A 17,401-nucleotide genomic window follows, 5' to 3' on the forward strand; every position below is an offset into this window, starting at 1 on the left:
TTCTGTTCGATCTAGAGGTCTGTAACCGTTCAATTAAAAGGTTTGGGGATAGAGATTGAAGGATTTCGCCGAGGTAGATAAGGGACCTGAATTTTAGATAATCGAGGAAGGAGAATTTTAAGAACAGGAGAGTTGGTCTCTAAATTTGACGCTATAATGAAAGCGTGTTATACGGTTGACAATACTTTGTTTTCGCAGCGTAAGACAACTTTTAGCGGAGACATTGTTTTGGTCGTTTATAAGGGAATTATATCCTGCGGTGACCGAATATTGCTTCTATGTCCCCAAATCTTTTTACACCCTACACCAGTTATGGTACAAGATATTCCCAGATTTGGTTGTTTCCTTGTGTTGAACCTACCGGCCGCAAATGTCGAGATATTTTAATTAAATTTGATACACTGACGTGCTTGGACCCAACGACGAAGCCCCTTGAAAATGGTTAAGATCAGACCACCTTTTGATATGAAGTCTTTTTTTGGAAACTGTAAGCACCGAAATTTTGTTTGCAAATGCGTTTGACAATCAATGTTCTACTACTTATGGTGCTTACCGTATATGAGAGGATAGAACAAACTCTACCGGGTAAGAAAAGTAATAAGCGTGACTGGTTTTTTCATTTCTTGTAGGGTGTTCATGCAAAATTTTCATCTTACGTCTGTCGTAGCTTACGGGTAGATGCACTGTAGGCGTGTGTGTCGGTTGATTGATTTGGCTTGTTTTCAATACCAGCCTACGGTCAGAGGCTTCCTATGAATTTGCCAAGTTTGAAAGAAATAAATTCATTTCGCGGCCAGGACGGATAGACGGACACGATCACATCAATTCAGCATTTAGTCGATGAAGGTTATATATATTTTAAGTGATCTCTGAACCTTGAAAATAGAATTAAATGTTAATGAAGAGAGTTAAGGACGAACCTAAGGGTGCCTGATCATCTGCTGTCTTTATGCACATCGCAAAGCAGGAAAAACTCAATTATGCCGCAATCTGCCTTCAATAGACTCGGCCTTAAGGGAGTCTTTAGGAAGATACCGGTACATTATAAGCTTCTGATATGTTGTACGTCGAATATCACAGCTGAAGGCCGTTTGTTAATAATATAAGCTGTGCTGAGAGAGAAAGCTATGCAGATTCGATTGGCTAAACAAACAGTAGTGAATTTAACAGAAAAAAGCGTAAATATAGCCGACGCCATTTTAATCTTCCAGCCTCTAATCCTCGCCTTTGATGTCAGTCAGATGGAACTTTAAACAGAGCGCAGAGAAGAAGAAAGGTTTTGAATATAGAGTAGGTATGCTACGACAATTGATAAGACCAAGTCCTTGCTTCATACTCTAATGATGATTTCAGCGCTTAGATAGGCCTTCTATCAGGTGAGTAGAGAGGCCAATTCGATTCCCCCGTTTATCTTGGTCGAAAGCATCCTTGAGACTAAAACAATTGACCGCTCTATCGCAAAACGACTAAGCAAAGCATTTTACTCAAACATGCTTGTTATTCTTAATTTTAAGTTGGCCTTGATTTTCTTGCTTCTAAATTTCAATATTTTCGTTTGTTTTCAACTTGAACTCATTCGTATTTTTTAAATCGAATCATTTCCATCTAAATATAAGTTTCTGATAATTTTTTTTTTTTTTTTTTTTTTTTAATGAAAACTAACCTTGAAGAAAAACTATTAACGAATTATTAAACGAAGAAGTGAGAACGAAACGGTGGAAAGATTGCATCTTCGGAACATGATGTGCTGCTACCAGAAGTATTCATGACAGTAACCCGCATTGGAGTATTTGCACGCAAAATGTCACATTACTTATGATTCCGAAATCGGAGAAAGGAAACATATGTACGCCATCAACAGCTCAAGTTCAATTCAAAAGCTGCATCCAGCATCTTGATTGAATGAAGGATAAGGTGAATGGAGGAGAATATATATACATATATCACATGATATAAATATATATAAAACTACATAGCTATTGTTTTTTCTAGTTTTAAGCGTTTCTTTGAATGCTATTTATGGACTTTACTACATTAACATTAACTATTCAACATTTTCTCTTATCAGCTATATATAAATAAATGCATAAATATTTCATTCCTTGCAAATTTAAGTTTTTTTAGCAAAAACAAAGTGATAATGATTAGCGAGTGATGCTTGATAATAGATGAACATTATAGGCAGATAGCCGTCGAATCGTATGTGTTCCGTCGAAAATATCTCGTTCATATTGAAATTGAAATCCCGATCTCTATTATTAACTTGGTTGGAATTATTCTTTAGAATGCTTATTGGATTCTTGAATTGCTATTCCAATTAAAACCTTAATTAAATTGGAACTCAAGCTTCATTGGCTTAGTTGAATTATTGGTTCAGAGTAAAGTTACTAATTTACACTTTTAATTAGAAATAATATAAAAATTTAGAATTCTCTTCATTTCTCATCCTCGTTGCAATTAAATTATGTATGCCTAGATGTTTTAATTGAAATTCGCTTTACAGTTGTTACAGCCACACATTCAACTAAAGTTCATTGCGCAATTATGATTCATATTCAATTGTTAAAATTTTCAATGCAGTTTTCAATGCTCTGCAATTCCGATAAACTAATTAATGAAATTTACAAACTCTGCTTTAAATTTGGCATTTTGTGGAAAATTCCTGTATCGAGCCAATGAAATAAACATACAATGTCTTTTGGAAATCCCTTTGAAAAGTCAAACTGAATGTACGAATGCCTTGTGACCAAATCTTTTATACCCATCGCCGTTATCCTGAAAAAGGCAAAAAATAATAAAAGAACTAAATTTTCATGCTCTTCAGTAAGGAGCGGGCGCGACTGATTTTTTAAATAAAAGTTTTTGTTGCATAGGCGTGCGGGCATTGTAGACATGTCCTTGCAAAAGTTTAAGTCAGTTCCAAATTTTTGTGCAAATTTGTTGACGATATTTTCATTCTCACCCACGAGAAAATATTTACAACAAAATTGCGCAGACAGACAGATGGAGAGACGAACAGGCGGACATGTTTAGGTGCACTCGAAATTCAAAGGGGTTACAGTGGTTTTGAAGCTTGCTTCTTTGCCTTATATAGATATTGAAAAAATTCAATTTTGGTACACTACAATATTGGGTAGGCGTGGTCACTTTTTTGTATTTTTGTGCTGGTGCTACAACATTGCCCACAGAATACGAATTCAAACTTTTGTACGCCTATCTGCTATAGTTTATCAGTAAGCAATTTTTTATTCCTTTTTAAAAGCGAAGATGTTCTCAGTTAACGTAGTGCTGTGAGCGTGTTCTTTGGCCAATTTAGCGCATTTTTAATGCCAGCCTGCGTTCAAGAACTTCCAATATTTCTTGCCAAATTTAAAGTCGATAGCTTCATTTCTGTGGTCAGGAGAATGTTTACAGTAGACATTACCCAGAGGGACATCCTTAACTCGATCTAGAATGTGATGCTGGTACATAAATTCTGAGAAGTCTCTGATGCTTCCTTCTGAGTGTTGCATACGTCTTGACAAAATGAATATACCCCTCGTGCTTCGGTGATGAGTACAAAAAAGTATTATGGTAACAAAACAATGGTTTACGGAAAAATACGAAAGACGGAAAAATGCTAAAGACGCAGTGGATGGTAATGAATCTTGGGATTTGAACAGGACTAGGAATTATTTGTTTAGCAATTTTTGCTGGACACTTGCATTTCCACGTCTACTTGTATCTTAATGAATATTTAGCATCTATTACTCTGAAACCTCAATCGCCCCAGCGAGGAATTTGTTGTCTCTAACTACTGCCGATTCTTATAAAAAAACAAAAAAAACAAAAATAAGCTGACTTGATATTCGAAGCAAGTGTATTTTTGATTTAAGCGACTAATTACTCTAATTAAATAATCTTTTGAACAAATTGGAAAAATTCTTTTTTATTATCTAGAAGAAAGCTACATGCAGCTTAAAGATTAGTTAAATTGCGGTTTTAGTTATCCTTAAAAGAAATACTAAGTTTGCTACACAAGCAAACTTTTTATTACCATCGTTACGATATAAAGCGATTACATGGAATGTCAATTGCGGTTTTAAATGATTGTCATCTTCTTGATACAAGAATGGGAAACAGAAAGAGAAGAGCATACATATGTATTTCCTGTCTGCATAAGCATATTGAATGTGAATGAAAAGGAATGTCACATAATCTCCTATGCTTTTAATTCATCCATCAGACGGATTAAATTGCGAGAGCCTACGTACGTAGATTCGCACCTATGTAGGACTTTTCGAAAGAATTGGAATTTGAACTTAATGCAAAGCTAAAGATGAAGTAATAAACGAATCCCTGTTTATACCTGATGCAGATTAAAGTCTTTGTGTTGTTTTCTCTATGGATAACTGCACGTGTTGCATTAATTTCACAGCCATTGACCAGAAGGATGCCACTCACGAGAACTTAAAGTAAACACAGGTGAAAAAATTAAATGTCAGATATAAACCATATGCGTGTACACATATTACGTTAACACACACGCACACATGCACACATGCACACACACACACATACACCCAAACAAAGACACAGACGAACTCGTCGTCATCGCATTTATTGCCTATGCATGGAAAGAACTAAAAATCCCCGCACACTTGTCTATATAGAAATGTTTGCATGTATGTATGTATGGATGTATGTGTATATGTATGCTATATATACATATACGGATATTTATATAAATCTCAGTTTTATGTCCTTTATTTGTTTAGTGCTCTTTTATGGACTGCTGCACAAATCCGTACATATGCCTTAACAGAAATACAAAAATAAACAATATAAAGTTACGTTTGTAAAGATGTATATGCGTACGTGAGCCATCCATGCTACTCGTATACGAAAGCACTTCTTTCCAACTTTAGCTATCATTTATAGATAAATGTGTGTAGACAATATATTTGTGCGTATACCGAGCTCGATCGTATGTGGAATTTGTAAACATGCATTGCACACAACCACATGCATATACGCACTCAGCCGTATACACACATCTAGTTTACTTTCTTTTGATATTATTACAACTTTTTGCCGATGTAGTTGTTGTTGTGTTGCTGTTTTCAATCTATTGTTTACATAACGTCACTGTTGTTTTTGTTTTTGTAAGTGTTGTTATTGCTGCTGTTGCTGTTGTTTGGCGATGACAGTGTAACGGCAATTGTTGTCGCTATTCGGGATGTACGGCGGCCCTTTGTTACTTTGGCCCTTCCAAAGTTCTCCTTGCTGTTCTATACGCACTGGTTTTGTTCTCTGTAAGTTTAGCTGATGCAACCGATTTTGTTTCTCTTTTAAATTTTCTTTTTTTTATTTTTGTTATTGTCGTTATTGTTGTTTTAGTTATTGTCTCGTTATTGTGTACATAGATATTTATATAACAATAAAGATTTCGCTTGTATATATTTGCTTTTTACAACGCATTTGTTTGGTTGCTTTGTATTTATGCGCGTGTAACACACTGTAGTTGTTTTTTTTTTCTCTTATTTTCTTATACTACACTAGTGAAAGCTAAATAAATTCAATCTATCAGTTGCCAAGTTGCCCGCTAAAGCGAGAGAGTTGTTGATCCTTTGGCCTTTTTATCCGTCTCTTAGATTTCTATACCTTAGAAATGTGTTACGCGATGTGGGCTAACTATTTGGATATACCGAAAAGAAAAAATCATTTATTTAAGAAAAGCCGCCGTCAAGTAAGAAGTTACCCTAAAACGAAGCAACCTCGCAACTAACCTGAAAATCGAGTCATATTCTATGATTGCAGCAGCAGTGAACAGTGCATTTCAACTGCGATTGTACAGAGCAAAACATTCTTTGACAACTTGTGACTTGTGACTCGTTTCAAAGTGTTTCATATGAAACGCTTAGTGCTTTGTCAAAGCCTGAATGCTGAAGGCTAGTTTGTTGATACTTTTTATTAATTCCGCTCGAACTCGCTAGAATGATGTATAAGTTTAATGCTTAGCTATCAGTAATTTAAAGTCAATTGTGCTTTGCATATCAAAAACATTTAATTTCACTATATAGACTATAGTATATAAATCAAATGCTTGTATAGTTTTTTTTTTTTTTTTTTTTTTTTTCCCTTCATTTTTCAATCATATTATTGCTCAAACGTAACGAATGAAACCGCTTTAGTTGTGCGTAGTTTTAATTAAAAAAGGAAAAAAAAAAAAAAAAAAAAAAAAAAAACCAATTGCATAAATGATGTTCATATATACCAGAAATTTTTATTTAACAGGCATTCAAAATTCAGCTTAAGCTGATTATAGTTCACACATTTGCTTAATTCTCATCACTTCTTACTGGCTCTGCTCATTCATGCTCATATGAGTACAGTATCGCATATATATATTATTTTCATTTCATGCTTCCCCTCATATATTCCGTGTTAAGTTTCCAATGAGTTTCGATTATATTGCAAATATTGATTTTTATGTTTCGCGTTATTAGCTCTGAATTATTGCTACTATTATTGCATCAATAATAAATGAATGAATGCACGGATACAAATGCATACATATTTATGTATATATATAAACGCGAAATGAATGAACACATTGCGTTCCATTGTGTTCTACTTCAATATACACATGCGGATGCCCTTGTTTGCATACGTACACTAAATGTATATTTATTTTATTGAATTTAATTTGATTTATACATTCGCGTTTCTCTCCTCTAGTTGCTATATATGTTTATAACATTCAGTTAATTCAATTAATTGCTTTGGCTTCGTTCATTAATAATTCAAAATTCGATTCGGATGAAAATTGTAAACAGGATTTCCACAATCAAATGATTTCTGCATTTTTATAACTAGCTGTCTATCTGTCTCTATAATCATTATTGCGTTAGCGATGTGCTGCAGAGAGATTCTTAGAAAATAACAAATATTTATATTTGTAAGGTATCAGAGTGCAATTTACCATTTATTGAATATAGAATGGCAAAATTTACGTTACGTTACTTAAAACGTAGAAGTTTTAAAAAAATTATGTAATAGAAAACTTAGTGACTTGAGGAAATGTGCGGCGAACACTTGTCGAAACAGCATGAAGGCACATAGGTCTCTTAAGGAAGATACATAATTCTGCTATGGGACGTCAGATGAGACACATTGCTTTAACCATCATTCTTTAGGTTTCCGGTGCTATGTTACATCGTGGAGTTCCATATCGGTAACACAATAAGATGTAATCAAAATATAGGTTGACTTCTTTTGGTTAAGGTTGTAGCTACCTAAAAGCTTTGCTCCTTTTTGCGTCAAGCAAACGCTTACATTTAGACAAGTGATATCTCTCCCGCGAAATTGCAAACTGCAATCACCAACAAACATCGAATCTTTCCGGAAAATGGTTTCCAAATGTCAGATGGACATATCGAGTGGCCGAGCCTACACAAAACGTTCTATAAGAACTCTAGGGTAAGCCTCTAGCGGGACCTGTTCACTCGGCCCTACTAATGCATTTTTAGTTCACCCATTTCTACTAATTCATCGAAAGAATAACTCTCCCCTCCTCTTGATCCTCTTGATTACTTCATGGAAATTCCAAAAAGCTTAGACAGGTAAGACATGATAAGACAGCAATTGCGAAAAGATATAAAAACAAGATGGATTGCTATTAAATTCAAGTTAGCTTTAGCGAATTGGCTCAGGAAGCGGAAGCGAGTTTTCCACTCTAGCCAGCGAACGAAGAACGTAGAATAAAGAATACATTATTGAATACAAAAACAATTATCTTGAATACATTTGAAACTTCATTACATTTTTGAGTTGTTATACCTTACACAACTCGTCGTACAGGATACCTTAAGTTTATGGAAATGTATGTGTTCCATCCAGAACGACTGATTAAACCGATCGAACTATTTTTCGAATCGATATAAGTTTATGTGTTTGTCTGTCCGTCTGAGATCGGTCTGCGTACTTTTTTCTTCAACCTACGCGTCGAAAATTTTTGGGACATTTTGATGAACGTTCTACAGTGACTTGTATCGTATTAAAAAATGAATTGGTTCGAACTATTATACCTTGTCGACCATTCGCCATGTAGTGCCTTACTTTGAAAAATCATTTGCCTTTTCAGAATCTCTCGACAAAAATGGCTAAGTCTTAATGTTTCGACATATTTAATTGTTATGAAAAGTTCGGAGCGTATGGACCGATTTTCTGAAAGCACCTCCACGAAAAATAAGCCTGCATATGGCGAAAATGTCCAATTTTTAACATTTTATGAGAGAGAGATAGGTCCGCACCAGTAAATGGAGAGGAAATTTTTGTATCAACTCATATGACTTATGACATATGTGAAAAGGTATAATTTTCACTGCTTTATAAAGGATATAAATGAAGAGCGGCATTAAGCGAAGTCGACCTTGCCCTACAATCGACCTTACCCCTACTACAAAGCTTTTATTTGTTTTTATCCAACACTTTGCAAATCCTTTGGGACATTAACATAAGCTCGATCGATTATCAGATTATATAAAATTTTTTTTTTTTGGAGCAATTACCATTTTTTCTTCCTTGTAATGCTTCTTAGAGATTTTACATATATTAAAGTTATCAAAAACTTTGATCTCACTTACCTTGTTGAATGTCATTTTACATGGGAAAACGATTACAATCTGTTGAAAACGTAAGGTTAATGGAGAGAGTCAAGGAAGCTGATAATCACACATTATTTTTATTTTTCTTAACCGTTGGGTATAATTAATAGGTAGGACAGGAACATAATTTGTCTAGCATAAGTAATTGCGATGGTCTCCCGCCCTATTTTCATTCAAAGTAATCAAAGTTAAAAATCTACATATGTAGCATATACATATGTATATCACTCTACTTTTATACAGTTGCCATAAAGATAAGTATTTTATTTTCAAATAACAAAAGATTTTAAAACGTGTATGTATATGTGTTTCTGTTTACTCATAGCTTGTTTACGTTCAAGCAATATGAATTGGCTTTAAAGATCACAAAATGTAATCATTTATTTACTTAAGACGGATGACAGATGGCAGCTTTACACCCGCAATAATAAAGGAAATTAATCTGATGGATTTCGCTTGCCTTAAACATCGCAGTCTTATAAAGCTAACATTACATATTCCTGGGAAGAAAACGACGGGTCTCACCGAGAGGTCATCGTTAAGTTGGTAAATTTCAAAGAAGCCGTTAGGTATTCACCTAAGCAGAAGTTAATAGTGAAGAATCGGCATAGTTAAATCTGAGTGGAAAATGGAGGAAAAATGCGTTAAATAAAACGCAATTGTGAAATTGATAAAGTTAATTAAAAGGAAAGTTGAAAAAAAGTTATGAAGCAATGCATAGTGCATTAAGTGAGATACATAAAGATGGAGAAAGCTTCAAGAAATTTACTTTATTATTACAGTTTGAAAAAAGCTTGGATGGCCATGGTGACATTCCGTAGGTTAGCACTTAGTTGATAGCTGAAGAAAGTAATTAACTCTTTCTTGTTTCTTCTTGTTCTTGTTTCTTCGTCACTTGGAAAGGAAATGACATTCGTGTTGCGATCACGCGATTTTTGTTAACAGACAAGATACCAAAGGAAACTAGGGGAATGCTCGATAGACATGGAAGGGAGGGAAACTATGACATCCGACAGAATGATTAGATACCAAGTCGTACAAACAACAAGCGATGAACAGAAAGTGAATGTAAAGGAATTCCTTGTCAAATGTTCATAATTGTCCTTTACCCAATTCATCCTCATTAATCTAGGTCGTCTCCGTCGATGGCCAATTATGTACGAAATATGGAGACACCGCTGCATGCCGGAGAAACATGAAAGAATGGGTCGTGTCGAGGGAAAGTGCAGTAAACAGGAGAGTTTCAAGGTCAGTATTTTTTGAAGTGTGCACCATATAGCCTTCAATGATCAGCTGGAAAAAGCTAAAACAGTAAAAGGTTATTCCGATGCTGATAAGCAATTAGACCATTTCTTTACGAATGTCATCCTGGAGATAAACTTGACAACAGCTCGCGAACACGCCTCTATCTTTGCAAGGTCGCCGCTTCCGATTCTATTGATATCCACCAAGCCTAGGGGATCGAAAATTCTTTATGTTTCATGGATTACTACGAAAATTAGACGATATTTGCTATTTTTTCTTATTATCTGGTAATGCTCTCCTCATCCCCTTCAATCATTCCAAGAGATAATAAATACTAAAAATGTTTTAAATATTAAAAAAAGTTAAGTGCAATTGCCTTCATAGTTGACTATCTACGCATCTGTAGATTGTCCTGCTGTTGTTATTTTAAGTAGCACATATACTAAACAAACATAACCGCATCATTTGAACATTGTAATAACATAAATTATAAACCATCTTGTACACAGGGTACAATAACAATTTTAGTAAACCCAACATTGTCCCTATAGATAACATAGTTACATACATGTACACGTATACAAGCGTTATGATAAACATTGTCGCACACAACTTCAGCAAAAACAAAGAGCAACATACACATGTAGGTAGCGGTGTACGTGAACATAAATATCTTCATATGTATGTATATAACTTTATAGGTTTAAACATGTTTAAGGTGCTTGCAAATGCATGCACACACACGTTTTTGCTTTTTCGTTTTGTTTTTCTTTCATTTTTTTTTTTCATTTTTTTTGATAAATCTCTACACATGTGACTATGTAGAGATTTCTCTTCTGCCAGTGTTTTTTCTTTAAGGTTCGTTCTTTTATTTATTTTGTTTTTGCGGTAAATGTGTTTGTAATTGTTCTTGTAACATGTTAAAACTTGTACAACTACTATTCACTTATAAGATCTACTCTGGTATGTAATTCGAAAAAAAATAAGAAAATAAAAAATAAAATAAATAAAGCAAAAAAAAAAAAAAAAGAAATGAATGAAAGCAAGACGAATACGTCTTGAGGAGAATCTTGAAAACCTATCACATGAAGTAAATGATTTTCCTATTTTTCTTTTCAAATTGAGTCCACTATTACGTAAGGTGTTGCTGTAGTTTTTGGTTAACAATTTATTCCTGTTGCGCTATCGGTAGTTTAGTGTATTTATAAAAACATAATTTTGAAATTAACGTCATTTTGAAATTGTCGCAGTATCTAAGACTAGCCTTGAAACTTATTCTGCGAAATTTTTCTTGCTTTCATTTTCCGGAAAAATCCTCAGTTTAACGCGTTGTAGAAATTCATACTAATGGACGGACTGACGACCGGGAGTAGCTAAAATATCTCTTTCTCAATTGACTTACTTGTTATATATGCTTTATGAACATTTATGGCTGTTACCCACAAAACCATGAAACGAATGTACCTTCTTGTTTCGATAGGAGTGATAAAAAGTACTTGGTAAACATTTATACATAGAATTTATATGTAAGTGTTTGCGTTTGTAAACATAATAGAATGCTTCCGTTCATTCTTCAATCTATATATTTAAATGTATATACTTATATGTATATATATATATATATATATATGTATATATATATATATATATGTAAGAACTATGCAGTAAAGATTTATAAATATATACGAGTGTGTGTTTTGACATGGATTTCTGTTTGGTTTTTTTTTTTTTTTTTATTAAATGAAATAGTTTTGAATACTTTTTACGAAGCTGAACTTCCTTTGAAGATTTTCTATATGTGCCTGTTTGTGCGTTTATGTATATAGATGTTTGTGTGTCTGCGTGTATACCATTTTAATATATCTTACAACTTTATCATGTTGCATAACAAGAAGAGAAAGGAAAAGAACAGCAACAACAACGGTAACAGTAAGAAAAATGTTCTTTAGATATTCGGTCAAATATTATAATAACCACCGTTAGTTTGTTCCCGACAAAACGAAAATCCATTCGCTCTACATATCCGCCGAATATTACGATCCATAACCAAATTTTCAAACCCTTTTCTTAACATTTTCACATAAGATAATCTTTTAATAATTATGGGTGGACCTTAAGGTCAATTTAGTGGATTTTAGGATTTGAACGCAAGGCTGATACAAGGCTGGTGCAAAGTTGTAAAAGATTGAGAAAATCAACAGTTTTTTGTTACGTGAGGGAGGGTTAGTTAACTAATTCGCATATGGGACGTGGAAGATGAAAAGGATTTGAGGAAAGGCTCCTTTTTAATAATTGTAAATATAATTTGAACAAGTGGACAAATAGACAGACATACATGTCTCAAACAATTCATGCATATATATTTTGATTAGTGAAGTATACTCTGTAAAGGGTTTAAGCTTGTCATTGCGATCTATTTGTTAGCACTTGACAAAAATTCGGATAAATTCTATTTGTGGTGGGTATGGTAACGATTTCAAAATGAGAAATAAAGAAAATTTTTCTTTAAACTCATGTATTGTATTATGTTCGTTATATACACACATTCAAATACTTGGTTATGTTCTAAAGGGGACTTTTTGGAAAACTATAACATACCCGCATAACCACAAATTCATGTATATTTACATTCATTCATCAACGTTACGTCTATTTTCACTTTGGTACGAATATCTATATATACATATATATATATCTGTCATATAATCAAGAGCATGAAATTGAAAGAAGAGAAATGAGAAAAGAAAGAATTTAATTTTATATAACGCCGTGTTTGAGTACACCGTCTAGATATGCGTCAACACGTTTGAGATTTGCATGGCGGCAAAAGGCTATTGGCTAAGTTGAGAAAAGAGATAAGAATATTAAAAAAAAAAAGAAAGAAGATTCATCTCCAGACTATCGCATCATAGCCTGAAAAGTTTCCTTATCATAATTTCCTGAACACACATACCTGCGTAAATATGCGGTTAAAGCATTTCAAAAAAAAAAAGGAAAGTTTATGCACCTCGTTGATCTAGTTGTGACAGCATGACAGAAGACAGCATCACTGTTGTGTATACGAAGCCGGAATATAGTAGTATATATATAGCTACATATATAAAGATTATTAATAAGAGTCGCATAAAGTTGCGCGAACCGACTTATGCTTATCATGTGATTCTGTGTTAGAAAAACAAGAAAATTTACTTTAAAATCTCGTTGAAATGATCACAATTTAAAGTGAAAAAATTGAATCCATTTATAGACACAAAAGAATCGCATTAATGTAATGGAAGATATATGTTTATGTGTATTAGAAAGAAACACTTAGCACTTAAAATAATTACGTTTACGTACATAACTCTATGAATATATTAGAAATTTTTTTTTTTTTATTTCTTCCGTATGTCAATCATAACAATTGTGACAACATTAACCAGGTGAGAAAGTAATAAGAAGATTACAACGAATATTGGATACATATCACGGTTTTTTTAATTTATTTTATAAACATTACATTAGAACGTTACTTACATTATTTTACTTCATATGGTATATACGGTTATATATCATGAATATTGCACGTGTACAGAATATTTCCTTAGCAAAATTACAAGATAGTGCGATGAATGTAAGAAGCTATGTAAGCGTATGAAAATTGCGATAAATTTTGCAGCATTAACTACTTTGTTTACTGTTTATGCTGTGTCTCAGTATTTCCAATAAAGTGACATATCACAAACCTAACTTATGCATGCAACTGAGGTACTTATCTTATCTCTCAGCAATGTTATCCTAAAAGTGACATAATCGAGGAAGAGATGCAAAAATGATAAAATTAAAAAAACATATAAAAGAAAATAATCAAATTTTGTCTATATGTTGCTCCGTAATACACGAAGGCAATCTTAATAACATTTAAAAAAAAAAAAAAAAAACAGGCAAGCCGTCTCGACTCACAATTCAATGGTGGGATGGTTTAAATCTCAAGTGCAACAGAGTTTTTAATAAAGCCGGTAAGCCTTAGACGCTAATGCTTTAAGTCTATAGTCTTATAATGTATTCTCTAAATTAATAATAATAATAACATTTAAAAAAAAAACAAATAAAAATATTATAATCCGACATAGCCGTTTTTTCAATATCCTACTCCGCTTCTGCGACTAACTAGTCAGTACTGGCGGGCACGAATCTCCCGTGCGCTGAGCCTTACAGTGAGTGCGCAGTCAGTGAAGGGAAAAAAACGTTGCTCCTGCAATTACTTATTTACCTTCGTAATAAAATATGAACAATATATACTTTGCTCTCTTATTAAACTTTCTAGGGGAAGTTTTCACATTTGAGAGGGTGCAATACGCTAAATTAATTTTCTTCTCAAAGATCGTACTATTCTTTATGCAATTTTGCCACAAAGTGTAAAACACTGAACTAGGTTGCCGTTTAAAAACTTACGTTTGACGAGAACTCTTAAAAAAAGCTTAGGTCTAAAACGAAATCTGGCAAATTTAGCTTTTATGCTAGATTAAATCTAGCTATTGCTGCATCTGTTCCGATCAAGCATTGTCGACCTCGAAGCAGATGTCCCCCGTGGTTTAATAAGACAATTAAATATCACAAGAATAGAAAAAACTCGCTATTCAAAAAATATTCGAAAAGTGGCTCTGCGCTCGACTATGTCGCTTACTCGGTGGCGAGGCATAGATTTAACTCCCTCAACCATCATTATTACTGCAGATACCTTCAGTTCATTAAGTCCTCTCTGTTTGCTAATCCTAAATTCTTCTTTAAATTTGTTAACTCTAAAAGAAAAATTTCCACATATCCCTCTCATGTTTCTTTTAATGGCTCTGGTTCCTCGGATGATTTTGAAATCTCAAATCTATTTGCTGAGTATTTCCGACGAAACTTTTCGATTGCTAATTTTGAGTTATCAGCAAACTACCCATATCCTATAACTAACTCGGTTTCAATACCTAACTTGGTTATTTCGGAAGATGATGTTTTCAAAGGGTTAAGTTCTCTAAAATACAGTTGTTCGCCTGGACCTGATGGAATTCCATCATGTGTACTTAAATCTTGCGCTGTCGAGTTGTGTGGTGTGATCTCAAAGATTTTTAACATGTCCTTGTGTTCAGGTGTTTTCCCTTCATGTTGGAAGAGTAGTTTCCTTATTCCTATCCACAAGAGGGGAAGTAGACAATTTGTTGAGAACTACAGAGGCATAGCCAAGTTGAGTGTCTTGCCCAAGTTGTTCGAGCGTATTGTGACTCAGCATTTAGCCTTTGCCATTAATTCGTATATTTCTCCGCACCAGCACGGCTTTCGGAAAGGGCGATCTACAGTCACCAACTTGTTAGAGTTTACCTGTCATGTTTTCAAGGCTTTTTCTAGTGGCTCTCGCACAGATGTTATTTACACTGATTTAAGCAAAGCATTTGATTTGGTTAACCATAGACTACTTATCTTTAAACTCCAAGCCTCTGGTTTCCCACCCTACTTAGTGAAATGGATAAGCTCTTATCTGCACAATAGATCCTTCAGAGTTTTGTTTAACTTCATTAGCTCGGATGAATTCCCCGTTACGTCTGGCGTACCTCAAGGAAGTCACTTGGGTCCCATTTTATTTAGTTTATACATTAACGATCTCCCATCGGTGGTTAATTCCAGCCGGATCTTAATGTATGCTGATGATGTGAAACTGTTTTCTTCCTTCTCTGTTGAATCGCAATCACATCAGCTTCAAGGTGATTTAGATAATTTTGTTGCATGGTGCTCTTTGAATCTCCTGCAACTAAATCTGAGTAAATGTAAGAAGCTTTCATTCTCAAGAAGAAAGTCATTCATTACTCAGTATTTCATAGATTCGCATAAGTTGGAGGACGTCGATTCGATTACGGATTTAGGCGTCCTATTTGACCATAGGTTACGTTTTAACTTGCATATTGAGCTCTCGATTAGCAAAGCTAGGTCCGCGCTTGGTTTTATAAAAAGGTGGTCCAAAGAGCTTGATGATCCCTACATTACGAAAAGGCTGTACATGTGTTTGGTTAGACCCATACTCGAGTATGCCTCAGTTGTGTGGTCTCCTTCATATAGGTGCTACGTAGATTCAATTGAATCAGTTCAAAAGCAATTCTTGCTGTTTGCCCTTAGAAATTTGGGTTGGGATCCGATTGCCTCTCTTCCTCCGTATGAAAATAGGTTGCTTCTGCTGTCCCTACCGTCTCTTGAGAAACGTAGATTTGTTCTTGGCGTTTCCTTTCTAATTAAAGTAATAAATGGTGCTATTGACTCGCCTTCATTACTTGGTGAAGTAAGCTTCAATGTCCCTAACCGCTTCTCTAGGCACTTTATCTTGGTAAAGCTTAATCAGTGTAAATTTAATTATGAGCTGTTCAATCCGCTCAGAGTCGTTTGCAAGAACCTAAATGACGTCTACCACTTATTCTCGTTATCGGACCCTTTAAAGTCCATTAAAGCAACATTGCTTAATACGCGCGATTTACCTATGTCGTATTTAAACTAGCTTTCATCCTTAAAAAGTCGTTACGTTTCGAAAGTGAATTATTGTTAATTTATTATCGGTTGCCAGGCTTATGCATGTTTGCGATGGCTTAGGGGTTCATTTGCAATTTGGTCCTGTACCGGTTGTAAGTGTGCTCCTATGCTGATAGTGTACATGCTTTTTTTTCTTTTTCTTTTTTTTTTTTTTTTTCTCTTCTTATTTGTTTTATTATGCTTATACTCAATTTTATTGTTAATTAATATTAGTTTTGCATTAAGAGCCTATTGAACTCAACTGTTACTTGTTTAGTTGAGTTTCTAGTATAAGTGGAATAAAATAAATAAAATAAAATTACCATTCTGAAATGATTTCGATCATAAAATATAAAGAGTTGGGCCTATTTGCAATTTTAGGCTTACTTTCATTCACAGATCCTTTACATGATGTTACTGAAAAAAATAGGTTGACCTAGTCCCAGGCCCAGTCCCAGTGCCAGTTTTTTATAGTTGACATTTATACCAAGGTACTGTTAAAGAAAACCACAACTGAACCTCGTACGTGGTGAAAAATGGCCTCAGCAGAACCAATGAAATACCATTGGCGAAACCCGGTGGACTTTTAATGCTGATGATGAAGCCAAATACATGTCGCTCTAAGATCATGATCAATATATACGAAAATTAAAAGAACGAAGCATTACAAGGAAATCGAATGCGGTTTGTCAAGCTTAAAAAAACGTTAGAAGCGCCACATTTTTCTTTTCCTAATTACTCCGTGACTCTATTGCCGAATATGTCCTTATTTATGAGAATAAATAAGAGAGTCTTGGCTACTGATTTGTCAGTGTCCAGTAGTCACTTTTATGTCAACCACCGAGAGGCGAGCTGTCAAAACCTTTGGATCGTTTATGAAGAATTCTCGAGAGCTTCTAAAGTACATACCCTCTTAATCAGTATCAAATTTTCAAATTCATTTAACCAATGCTACGCATCCCTTTGTCGAACTGTATGCTTGCGTTGGT

The 17,401-nt window shown here is 34.3% G+C and overlaps 1 protein-coding gene across 1 annotated transcript in view; it reads right to left on the minus strand.

Annotated features, from left to right (window-relative positions):
• Nucleotides 1-17,401, minus strand: part of LOC119633040 (Down syndrome cell adhesion molecule-like protein 1 homolog) — a 159,270-nt gene that overhangs the window by 75,907 nt on the left and 65,962 nt on the right. The window lies entirely within an intron of this gene.

The sequence above is a fragment of the Glossina fuscipes genome, unplaced genomic scaffold (assembly GCF_014805625.2).
Source record: "Glossina fuscipes isolate IAEA_lab_2018 unplaced genomic scaffold, Yale_Gfus_2 2, whole genome shotgun sequence".
Lineage (NCBI taxonomy): Eukaryota > Metazoa > Arthropoda > Insecta > Diptera > Glossinidae > Glossina > Glossina fuscipes.